We start from the raw sequence: 10,703 nt of genomic DNA, 5'->3' as shown, positions 1-10,703 counted from the left end.
CTCCACATACTTGGAACCCAGGCCGAGACTTGGACCCTGGTCCCAGAGGTGTGAGGGGCAGCACACACACTATATTGCCAAAAGTATTGGGACACCTGCCTTTACACACACATGAACTTTAATGACATCCCATTCTTAAAACATAGGCTTTAGTATTGAGTTGGCCCACCCTTTGCAGCTATAACAGCTTCAGCTCTTCCACAAGCTTTAGGAGTGTGTTTATGGGTACACATCTCGGGAACTAACATGGCTGGATCCACAAACACGCTGTTGTTATAATATTTTAGCAGATTTGGAGCGAGATGCTATTTTTTAGAGAGAAACAAACAAAAAACACTGACTAGTAAAACAAATAATAATAGATACTTTATTGATCCCTGTGGGGAAATTGTTTTTACACCTCCCTCAACTTGCTCTTTGTAGAGCAAACTGTCCACAAAGGGCAGCCACCCGTAGTGGCGCCCAGGGAGCTGGGGATTGAGGGTCTTGCTCAAGGACCTGCAGATGTGCTGAGGCTGGGCTTGAACCAGCGACCTTGTGATTACAGGCACTTGGCTTAGCCCACTGAGCCACACGCTGCCCCTATAAAACCACAAGCTTTATAATATTTTAGTAGATTGATATTGTTTTTTCAAGAAACAAGCAAATCAGAAACAAACTAAAGACACTAACAAGTCTAGTAAAAATCTGATATTGCATGCTAGGTTTCTGTTTACACTCATGATATAGTATTCTCTAAATCAACCATGTGCAATTACATTTATAACTATTAATGCATTTAACAAAAAGAAATTACTGTTGACTGTGTAAGCTGGCATGTAGAAATGACGACACAGTTGAATCTCATACAACAAAATTCTCTCTGACATCAGTATCAGAAAGGGAGAGGGTTTCTAACAGGAAGTGATGTTTTCAACACATTTTCATGATGTTTTTCTTCGACTTACGACTCTGAGAAAGATAATCGAATTCAGGACTTACTACTGCTCTTGCATCTTGTTTGGAGGTGGGAAAAACCTCCACCCGCTTAGAAAACATGGCAAACAGTACTTCTTACCTTCTGCAGGTGTCAATTCAATGAAGTCTGTTTGTAGATGGTCAAATGGGCCTTGTGGCTGTGGGTGTGCCGCTTGCTCAATCTGTTGGCCTCTTCACAGAAAACACAGCACTAAATTTTTTTGTGAGTAATTAATGAACCCCTTTGTGAACCAATACTGTGCTATTGTACTCTACATCCTTTATAGGCCTTTTTGTGATCAATTTCTCTTGTAGTTTCCTCAAAGAATTCAAGTTAATTAGTTAAACAGGATCTACCTCTCATAAATCCATGTTGGCTATCCCTCAGAATGTTATTTTAATCCAGGTAATCTACCATTTTCACTTGGATTATAGCTTCCATTACTTTTCCAGTTATGCAAGTTAAACTGATTGGCCTGTAGTTTGCTGGATTATTTCTATCCCCTTTCTTGAATATGGGCGTTATATTAGCATGCTTCCAATCAGAAGGTACCACACCAGCAGATAAGGATTTCTGGAATAGTAAAGTTAAAGGTTGGCTAATAATATCCTTAACATACAGCTAATTTATACTCCATACTTTATATTCCAATACCATCCATCCATCCATGCATTATCTGCCGCTTGTCCGGGGTTCGGGTCGCAGGGGTAGCAGCTTCAGGAGCGATATCCAGACCTCCCTCTCCCCAGCTACCTCTACCAGCTCCTCGGGGAGGATGCCGAGGCGTTCCCAGGCCTGCCGAGAGATATAATCCTCTAGCGAGTCCTGGGTCTGCCCCGGGGCCTCCTCCCTGTAGGACATCCATGGAAAACCTCTCCGGGTAGCCGCCCAGGAGGCATCCGCACCAGGTGTCCAAACCACACCTTTCGATGTGAAGAAGCAACGGTTCTACTCTGTGGCCCTCCCGGATATCCGAATTTCTCACCCTATCCCTAAGGGAGAGCCCAGACACCCTGCATAGAAACCTCATTTCGGCTGCCTGTATTCGCAATCTCATTCTTTCGGTCATTACCTATAGCTCATGACCATAGGTGAGGGTAGGGATGAAGATGGACCAATAGATCGAGAGCTTTGCCTTTCGGTTCAGTTCTTTCTTAGCCACGACAAACCGGTTAAGCGCCTGCAAAACTGTAGACGCCGCTCCGATTCGTCTATCCAGCTCCCGATCTCGCCTACCCTCACTCGTGAACAAGACCCCGAGATACTTGAACTCCTCCACTTGAGGCAGTAAGTCTTCCCTGACCTGAAGAGGGCAATCCACCCATTTCTGGCTGAGAACCATGGAGACTTGGAGGTGCTAATCCTCATCTCCGCCGCTTCGAACTCAGCTGCGAACCGCCCCAGAGCACGCTGGAGATCCCCAGCAGATGAAGCCAACAGGACGACATCGTCTACAAAAAGCAGCGAGGCAATCCTGAGGCCACCAAACTGGACACCCTCAACACCCTGGCTGTGCCTAGAAATCCTGTCCATAAATATTATAAACAGGACCGATGACAAAGGGCAGCCCTGGCGGAGCCCAACTTATTACCGGTAATGCGGACCAAGCTTCTGCTCCGTTCATACAGGGACCGAATCGCCCACAACAGTGGACCCCATACTCCCGAAGCACCTCCCACAGAGCACCTCGAGGAACACGGTTGTAAGCCTTTTCCAAATCCACAAAACACATGTAGACTGGATAGGCAAACTCCCAGGCCCCCTCCAGTACCCTTGCAAGGGTATAGAGCTAGTCCAGTGTTCCACGGCCAGGACGAAAACCGCATTGTTCCTCCTGAATCCGAGATTCGACTATCGACCTCACCCTCCTCTCCAGTACCCCGGAATAGACTTTCCCAGGAAGGCTGAGAAGTGTGATCCCCCTGTAGTTGGAACACACCCTCCGGTCCCCCTTCTTAAATAAGGGGATCACCACCCCGGTCTGCCAATCCAGCGGCACTATCCCTGACCTCCACGCACTGTTGAGAAGGTGTGTCAGCCACGACAGCCCCACAACATCCAGAGCCTTCAGGTACTCCGGGCGGTTCTCATCCACCCCCGGGGCCCGGCCACCACGTAGCTCTTTAACCACCCTGGCCAGCTCAGCCCCAGTGATGGGCAAGCCCCCCCCATCCCAGCATCCTCGGGCTCTGTGCCCTCAGATGTCTCAAAGGCAGTGTGCGTAGATGTATCTGAGGCAGGGTTGAGGAGGTCCTCAAAGTATTCCTTCCACCTCCGGGTGATGTCCCCAGGTGAGGTCAACAGCACCCCCTCCCCACTATATATAGTAGGAACCAGGAGCTGCTTCCCCCTCCTGATATTCCGGATGGTTTGCCAGAACCTTTTTGAGGCCGACCAAAAGTCTCTTTCCATGGCCTCACCGAACTCCTCCCACGCCCGGGTTTTTGCTTCTGCAACCGCCCGAGCCACGTTCCACCTGGCCTGCCGGTACCCGTCAGCTGCCTCCGGAGACCCCCGGGCTAATAATTCTCGGTAAGCCTCCTTCTTCAGGTTGACATCAACCTCCCCCAGTAAGCAGTTGGAATTCTGCCGGAGGTGCGAGTTAAAGCTCCGGCGAACAGCAGCCTCTGCCAGACGTTCCCAGCAGACCCTCATTATGTGCTTGGGCCTACCAGGTCTGACCGGCTTCCTCCTCCGCCACCTGACCCAACTCACCACCAGGTGGTGATCAATTGACAGCTCTGCCCCTCTCTTTACCCGAGTGTCCAAGACAGAAGGCCGCAGATCAGATGATATGATTATGAAATCGATCATCGACCTGTAGCCCCGGGCATGTTCGTACCATGTCCACTTATGGACACCCTTATGCTCGAACATTATGGACAAACCATGCATTGCACAGAAGTCCAATAACAGAAGGCCATTCCTCCCAATCACCCCCTTCAAGGTCACACTGTCATTGCCCACGTGAGCATTGAAGTCCCCCAGCAAAACGATGGAATCCCCTCGTGGCACGCCAACCAGCATACCACTAAGGGAATCCAAAAAGTCCGGGTACTCTGAACCGACATTCGGCGCATAAGCGCAGATGACAGTCAGAGACATATCCCCGACCCGAAGGCACAGGGAAACAGCCCTCTCGTTCACCGGGGTAAACTCCGTTGTTAATGCACCGAGCTGTGGGGCCACCAGTAGCCCCACCCCAGCCCGGCATCGCTCACCCGCCGCAACTCCAGAAGAAAAGAGCATCCAGCCCCTATCCAGGTGATTGGTTCCAGAACCCAAGCTATGCGTTGAGGTGAGCCCAACTATATCTAGTCGATATCTCTCAACCTGACGCACAAGCTCAGGCTCCTTCCCCACCAGAGAGGTGACATTCCTTGTCCCGAAAGCCAGTTTTGTCAGCCGGGGATCGGACCGCCAGGGCCTCCCTTGGCCGCCACACGATCCACAAAGCACCGAACCCCTGACACTCCCCTTGCGGGTGGTGGGTCCACCTGGGGATACTCCAATACCATTATATTTAATTTTCATCTTTATATTTAAAAGTGTGTGTGACTAGCTATGTGGCTTACCCGGGACCTCAGTACTTAATTTCGCTCCATGGCATGTGCGAACATGTGTGGAATGACAATGAAGTTCTTGAATCTTGAATAATATCCCTCATCTCTTTTAAAACTATAGGTAAGATGCCATCAGGGCCCTGTGATTTATTTATTTTGAGCTTACCTAGGCTTTGTACCACATCATCCTCAGGTATGCATATATACTGTATACACTCACCTAAAGGATTATTAGGAACACCATACTAATACGGTGTTTGACCCCCTTTCGCCTTCAGAACTGCCTTAATTCTACGTGGCATTGATTCAACAAGGTGCTGAAAGCATTCTTTAGAAATGTTGGCCCATATTGATAGGATAGCATCTTGCGGTTGATGGAGATTTGTGGGATGCACATCCAGGGCACGAAGCTCTCGTTCCACCACATCCCAAAGATGCTCTATTGGGTTGAGATCTGGTGACTGTGGGGGCCATTGTAGTACAGTGAACTCATTGTCATGTTCAAGAAACCAATTTGAAATGATTCGAGTTTTGTGACATGGTGCATTATCCTGCTGGAAGTAGCCATCAGAGGATGGGTACATGGTGGTCATAAAGGGATGGACATGGTCAGAAACAATGCTCAGGTAGGCCGTGGCATTTAAACGATGCCCAATTGGCATTAAGGGGCCTAAAGTGTGCCAAGAAAACATCCCCCACACCATTACACCACCACCACCAGCCTGCACAGTGGTAACAAGGCATGATGGATCCATGTTGTCATTCTGTTTACGCCAAATTCTGACTCTACCATTTGAATGTCTCAACAGAAATTGAGACTCATCAGACCAGGCAACATTTTTCCAGTCTTCAACTGTCCAATTTTGGTGAGCTCGTGCAAATTGTAGCCTCTTTTTCCTATTTGTAGTGGAGATGAGTGGTACCCGGTGGGGTCTTCTGCTGTTGTAGCCCATCCGCCTCAAGGGTGTGCGTATTGTGGCTTCACAAATGCTTTGCTGCATACCTCGGTTGTAACGAGTGGTTATTTCAGTCAAAGTTGCTCTTCTATCAGCTTGAATCAGTCGGCCCATTCTCCTCTGACCTCTAGCATCAACAAGGCATTTTTGCCCACAGAACTGCCGCATACTGGATGTTTTTCCCTTTGCACACCATTCTTTGTAAACCCTAGAAATGGTTGTGCGTGAAAATCCCAGTAACTGAGCAGATTGGGAAATACTCAGACCGGCCCGTCTGGCACCAACAACCATGCCACGCTCAAAATTGCTTAAATCACCTTTCTTTCCCATTCTGACATTCAGTTTGGAGTTCAGGAGATTGTCTTGAGCAGGACCACACCCCTAAATGCATTGAAGCAACTGCTATGTGATTGGTTGATTAGATAATTGCATTAATGAGAAATTGAACAGGTGTTCCTAATAATCCTTTAGGTGAGTGTATATATATGTATATAAATTTATTCAAAAATATTCCTTTATCTTTCTAAACTGTGCAAAACGTGTCCTCTTCTTAACAGTGCAACTGAAATTCAATAAAATACTGTTTAAAAAAATCTCAAATCAAAATACAAAAATAAGTAAATAAAAAAAATCTTCAAATAAATAAACTAAGGCTTGCATGTGCAGCTTTTTAGCATGGTTTGCCCTTTTAATAATCTTTGCTTCAGTGTATGGCTCAGTGGGCTAAGCCTGTGTGCCTGTAATCAGAAGGTCACAAGTTCAAACCCAGCCTCAGCACATCTGCGGATCCTTGAGCAAGGCCTTTGACCCCCAGGTCCCTGGGTGCCCCAACAGGTGGCTGCCCTTCGTGGACAGCTTATTCTACAAAGAGCAAGTTGAGGGAGGTGTAAAAAGACAATTTCCCCATGGGGATCAATAAAGTATCAATTATCATTATTATTTATGCCAATACAAGAGAGGCATACAGTTCATCACCTCTCCCTCCCCTGGGAAGATCAGATCACAACCTGGTGCACCTTGTCCCTGTGTATGCACCCTTAGTGCGCAGGGAGCCAGCAGTCACCCGCTCAGTGCAGAGATGGTCGAAGGAGAGCGAGGAGGCTCTAAAGGACTGTTTGGAGTATAGTGTGGGAAGTGCTTTGTGATGACCATGGGAAGTACATCGACAGCCTTGTGACGGGGGGGGGGGGGTATTCCAGAAAGCAGGTTATGTGACATACCCGGGTAAGTTTAACGGTAAGTTAGTGGATAACCTCAACTTTCGGTTCCAAAAACGGAGGTTAACTTTCTGGGTATGTACGTAACCATAGCAGCTTACTCTCTGAAGATAACCTGCTACTGAGCAGGTTATGTTCCAGGGTAAGTTTGTTGCAGAAGGTTACTGAGCATGGCGTGCCCTTTTGATGACGATCCTGTGGACGTGGAGACATAAATTATATAGGTTTTTTTCGCCGGGAGAGAGTTATAAGACCGCGTATTGATGTCTTTTCATTTCCTAATGATTATTTGAAAAAGCGTTAACAGTTTTCAAAAGAATCGTTCATTTACTTAACATCTCTTGAAACCGCATATTGCAAATGTCACAAACCCAAACCACGGGTCTGCGCTTAGCACAGAAAACATTCTGTGCATAGCACTAAGGTTTTTTGCGTCAGGGCATTTTTTGTACAATATGGGCGACGCAGAGCATATAGGAAAGGCAACTGTGTGTAGAGCCGTTCGCACAGTATGTCTGGTACTTAACGCTTCTTACACACGTTTGTACAGTTCCCTGTCCATAAAGCTCTGCGTGTTATTAAAGAGGAATTCCACAGAGTGGTAGGTTTGTCCTTTGTAGTAAAATCTATGATGCATATTTAATATATAGTCATACTATTTATATCTATAGCCTACATGTATTCATCCTGCACACACACACACTTGATACTTCCATATATGACTTTCTATTTCAGGGTTTCCAAATGTAATTTGGAATACATGTAATACTTGTATAGTGACAATAAAAGGCATTCATTCATAATTGGGTGCATTGATGGCACCTACATTCCTATTAAAGCTCCTTCAATAAATGAGGAAGACTATGTTAATAGATAGATAGATAGATAGATGTCTTTATTGTCACTATACAAGTACAGCGAGATAGCGGAGGAAATCTATTCATAGTATCAATGTGCAGGTAACTTGATTTTGTATCCTTAATTTTTTGCCTTGTTAAAATCATCAAACTCATTACTTTTTTCCACTAACTATAGGTAATCATTACAGGACAGTACAATGCTGGTTACCACTGGTTGCCCTCAGATGGGGTGAGGGGAGGTGGTGGTGGGCCACCGCCAGTTAGACGGGCTTCAGCCTTTTTTCTATTAGCTACATGACAGAAAGAATATACTAAATCGTGTTTAATAAATAGTTAAGTGATCGTGTAATCAATTACCTTTTTGCAGAATGTTTTTGTGTTTCATTTTGACTTGGCTCTAAGTTCTTCTGGCTCCAGAAGGATTACACCTTATTAAATAAGAAACCATATATTCCTAGTCAATACACATTGTTATTTTAACCTAAAGAAATGAATGGCAGGAAAAGTAAATGCTTTCATAGTGATTTAACAGTAAAAAGGATGCGGAAGGGTTACGTGTTTAATTATTTTGCATTATAATAAACAACAACAACAACAACAAATTTATTTTTGTATAGCGCATTATCACAACATTACATTGTCCCAAAGCGCTTTACAGCATCCCCACCCAGAAGGCAGGGAGCGGGTCATACAAGGAAGATGACACTGGCAGAACGGCGAGCTGGATGCACGGTCGTCATTGGCAGTGGCGACGTCACATGTTGCAGGGTGTGCTGGACATCTTGATAGATTGAAGGCCATAAAAGGGGAGGCGATGTCAAATTTGCAATTTAATACACACGCATTTACTCTGTCCGTTATTTTTTGCCAAGCCAACTCTTTCTTTAGCCGATGCAGCCGTATTGCTTTTTTTCATTATTATTGGCTTGAATTCGTCATATGCGTGCATTAAAACTTCCAACTCCGCCTCTGTGAAGTATGCCGCTCTCTTTTTTTCACTTTGATTTTCCATTCTGACTCGTGAAATCGGCGATCAATTGAAAACGTCTTTATGTATGCACGGTGCACGCGCATTAACTCTGGGTAACCAATAGGAGGTTGATTGAACTTACTCTTCTCAGGTGTTTTGGAACTGACATACTCATGGTATGCGGGTTTGGAGTATATCAACCCAGAGGTTATGATTTACCAAATGGTAAGTTAACCAAGCTTTCTGGATACCCCCCTGCATTACGGACTACATTAAATTCTGTGTGGATAACACCGTACCTACCAGTATTGTGTGGTGCTTCCCAAACAACAAACCCTAGATTACCCCAAAAATCAAGGCCGTCCTCAAGCAGAAGAGGAGGGCCTTCAAATCAGGAGACAAGAAGGAGCTGAAAAGGGTTTTGGAAAGCTGAAAAGACTGATCAGGGGTGGGAAAGACAGCTACAGGCAGAGGATGGAAAACCAGCTTCAGCAGAACAATGTCAGCGGAGTCTGGAGAGGCCTTACAACCATCTCAGGCCACAAAGAACAGAACTCACTGCAGGTGGGGGATGTGAGGTGGGCAAATGAACTAATGGTGCGTTCGATTATTTCTCTCCAAGTCGGAACTCGGATGAAAACGTCACGATACGTCACGAAAAACATCACTTCCCGTCGGAAACACGCCCCTTTTATGACGTTAAAGTCGGAGAAGATTTTGTGGTCCGAGTTGCTCCTGTGACGTAATTTCAACATGGCGACTTGGTTTGTTTGTAGTTTCTTTACCGTTCGAAAAAAGAATACCGCTATGAATGTACTAAAATATTTTATAAAGCTTTTAATGTGGTTAATGTGGTTTGACTAATTCGTGTTTCTTGTTTGTCTCTCGGAAAAATCTCCATTTCTCCATTTTCTTCATTTGGAAAACTCCAAATCTGCTAAAATATAAAGCAACAACACACAGCAACGTGTTCATGGAGGCAGCCATGTTTGTTCCGAGATGTGGGTAGCTGGAACGGGAGATTGTCGGACGTGATGTCACTCAACTCGGAATTTCCGAGTTCCGAGAGAAAAATGAACGCACCATTAATCACTTCTTCAACAGGTTTGATTCATCTGCCCCTGCCTTTCCACCCATACTGCCTTCCCTGATGCAGTCCCCAACATCTGTTACAGACACCCCCACCTCTGTTCCACCTCAGACACTTCACACCTCCTCTATACTTCACACCACTTCCACACTCTCTGATCACTGCTCCTCCCCCCCAACCACAGCATCCAGCACACATCCAGCACATGGCTTCAGCCTGTCTATTTCAGCCATCCAGGTTAGGAGGGAACTGAGGAGGATGAAAGCCAGGAAGGTAGCGGGTCCAGATGGCATCAGCTCAAGGGTTGTCAAGTTCTGCACGGATCAAATGTGTGGGGTAATGGACCTGAGTTGGGGAGAGTACCACAGCTCTGGAAAACCTCTTGTGTGGTACCAGTGCCGAAGACTCCACATCCAAAGGACTTCAACAGCTACAGGCCAGTGGCCCTGACATTCCACCTGATGAAGACCCTGGAGCGGCTGGTCCTTGCGCAGCTTCGGTCCTTGGTGTGCTCATCACTGGACCCACTTTAGTTTGCCTACCAGCCTGGCATTGGGGTTGATGATGCTGTCATCCACCTCATACATCATTCCCTCTATCACCTGGAGACTGCTGGGAGCACTGTGAGAATCATAAGAACATAAGAACATAAGAACATAAGAAATTTACAAACGAGAGGAGGCCATTCGGCCCATCAAGCTCGTTTGGGGAGAACTTAGCTAATATCTCAGAGTTGTTAAAATCTTATCTAGCTCTGATTTAAAGGAACCCATGGTTTTAGCTTCCACTACAATAGCAGGAAGACTATTCCATACTCTGACTACACGCTGTGTAAAGAAGTGCTTCCTCAAATTTGTTTTAAAATGTTCTCCTGCTAATTTCCACTTATGGCCACGAGTTCTAGTATTTAGACTAATATTGAAATAGTCATTTGGCTGAACAGCATCCAGACCCGTTAGAATCTTATAGACCTGAATCATATCCCCCCTTAGTCTCCTTTGCTCAAGGCTGAACAGATTCAGTTCCGCTAACCTCTCCTCGTAAGACATTCCTCTAAGACCAGGAATCATTCTCGTAGCTCTTCGTTGC

The sequence above is a fragment of the Paramormyrops kingsleyae genome, chromosome 16 (genome assembly GCF_048594095.1).
Source record: "Paramormyrops kingsleyae isolate MSU_618 chromosome 16, PKINGS_0.4, whole genome shotgun sequence".
Lineage (NCBI taxonomy): Eukaryota > Metazoa > Chordata > Actinopteri > Osteoglossiformes > Mormyridae > Paramormyrops > Paramormyrops kingsleyae.
This window is presented reverse-complemented; position numbering follows the sequence as displayed.